This window comes from Anopheles arabiensis, assembly GCF_016920715.1.
Source record: "Anopheles arabiensis isolate DONGOLA chromosome X unlocalized genomic scaffold, AaraD3 X_pericentromeric_contig0003, whole genome shotgun sequence".
Taxonomy (NCBI): domain Eukaryota; kingdom Metazoa; phylum Arthropoda; class Insecta; order Diptera; family Culicidae; genus Anopheles; species Anopheles arabiensis.
Genome location: NW_024412081.1, coordinates 2,400,001 through 2,402,500, shown reverse-complemented (window position 1 = coordinate 2,402,500; position 2,500 = coordinate 2,400,001). Strand labels below are relative to the sequence as shown.

Below are 2,500 nucleotides of genomic sequence, written 5' to 3'. Positions count from 1 at the left end.
AGCTACCATTGTAGGGAACCAGACAGAAGTAATCTGTGCTGGAAATGCGGTTTGAGTGGACACAAGAAGCAAGCTTGTACCAACTCTGTCAAGTGTTTGGATTGCGGTACGAGGTCACAGAACCTTCACGCAACGGGCAGTTATATGTGTCCCCGAAGGCGAACGATTAGATCATAATGGTTAGGTTGCTACAACATAACCAGAATCATAGTTATGCTGCATTTCAGTTAATGTGGCAAACGATTAGGGAAGAATCTGCGGATATAGTGTTGATTGCAGATCCGTATCTGGCAACAACCAACGTCAAAGTGTTACGCAATGACGATAACACAGCAGCGGTAGTGGTTAACGCGGACTTACCAGTTAAGGTAGTCAGTAAGGCTTTGAAGGGTTTAATGATAGTTGACATAGGTGATATGCGAGTGGTTAGCGTTTACGCGCCACCTAGATTTAGTATGGAAGAGTTCCAGAACATGTTGGATAACACGGTAATGGCCGTAACCGGTATCCACAAATTCGTTATCGGGGGACTTCAACGCTTGGTCAGTAAGTTGGAACAACCAACTTGGCGAGCGTGGAGAAACCCAGAAACGAAGAGGTGAGTTGGTTTTATCAACCTTTGCGCAGATTGACGCAATTTTATTGAACGACGGCAGCACCCCAACTTATGTTGGACCAGGGCGCACGTCAGTAGTTGATCTTACTTTTGCGAGCCGAACCGTAGCAAGATCATTTAAGTGGGAGGTGTTATCTAGCTATATGAACTCTGATCATCGTGCAATACGAATAGATCTTGAGACGCAAAGCGTGCGTAATCTGTCCCGACCCATAACGGGATGGAGCATCAAGTATTTTAGCAAAGATATATTTGAAGTTATGATGCAAGCCGCTTTTGAGACCGAGGTCACAACAAGCGAAGACTTAATGCGTATACTTGTCACGGCGTGCAATGCGACGATGACTAAACGTAAGAGGTACACTCTAACAAGAGTGCATTTTGGTGGACGTTAGAGATTGAGGCACTTCGCAAAGAGTGCAAACACCGCGATCGATTAGCGCAAAGAGCTTTTAATACTGATCTCTATTCTACTTTTAGGGACGAGTTCAAGGTGGCACGGAATGCCCTCAAGCGATTGATCAAGCATACCCGACAGAGGAAGTGGAAAGAGTTCCTGGGAACAGCGAACAACGCATCATTTGGTATAGTATATCATACGTTCAAGAAAGTGGCCGAGGGTTCGATTGGACCCCGAACCATGACATTGGACGAGTTTAGGGAAGTGGTGAGCGAGCTTTTCCTACTCACCCAAACACGGTGTGGCCTGATTATCGTATCGATCAGCCACGAGAGTTTGAAAGGGTAACTAATGATGAGATTCTTGCGGTTGCCAGGAGACTACCTAACAAGAAGGCGCCGGGACCAGATGGTATCCCGAATGAGGCGCTGAAAGTTGGTATGTTGACTGCAACCGATGCATTTTGCAGGGTTTACCAAGGCTGTTTAGAGAACGCGAAGTTCCCCGATGAGTGGAAAAGGCAGAGGTTGGTGTTAATACCGAAGCCGAACAAACCACCAGGGGAACCGGGTTCAGTTCGCCCCATTTGTCTACTAGACGGGGCAGGTAAAGGTTTAGAACGCATCATAGTGCAACGGCTAAATGCACACATCGAGGAGGTCAACGGACTGTCTGACGACCAATTTGGTTTCAGAAGTCGTCGATCTACAGTTGATGCGATTCAACGGGTAGTGGACATTGTTTCGGTAGCTAGAAGTAGAAACAGATACAGTGGACGGTATTGTGCGGTTGTTACATTAGATGTTACTAATGCTTTTAACAGTGCTTCATGGTTGGCGATTGCAAATGCTTTACAGAGAATTAACACTCCTAAATATCTTTATGATATCATTGGTGATTATTTTAGGAATCGTGTGCTGATGTATGATACCACAGATGGACCGGCAGAGATTGCAGTCACATCGGGTGTACCTCAAGGCTCGGTACTTGGCCCAACGTTATGGAACCTCATGTACGACGGAGTCCTACGAGTTGCAATGGTGGAAGGTGCACGGATTATCGGCTATGCAGACGATATAGTACTGTTGGTGGAAGGTAATTGTGTTGATGATATTGAAATTCTCGTTTCCAGTCAGATTCGCATCATCGACCGATGGATGACCGACAACGGATTAAAGATAGCCCCGACCAAGACCGAGTTTATTATGGTCAGTTCCCATCAGAGGATACAGCATGGGGCTATCAGGGTAGGTGATCACGTAGTACATTCGTCGCGCAGCTTAAAGTACTTGGGGATGGTCTAGATGACCGCCTCGATTACACTTCACACATCAGGTATGCGGTGGAGAGAGCGACGAAGCTATGGACCACCTTGGTAAGGATGATGCCTAATAAGGCAGGTCCGAGTAGTAATGCTAGGCGAGCAATTGCTCTTACTGTTGTGGCGAAGGTCCGGTATGCCTCGCCCATTTGGTGTCATACCC

The 2,500-nt window shown here is 46.7% G+C and overlaps 1 pseudogene; it reads left to right on the top strand.

Moving 5' to 3' along the window:
* LOC120907305 overlaps positions 1-2,500 on the top strand; it is a 9,148-nt pseudogene that overhangs the window by 4,210 nt on the left and 2,438 nt on the right.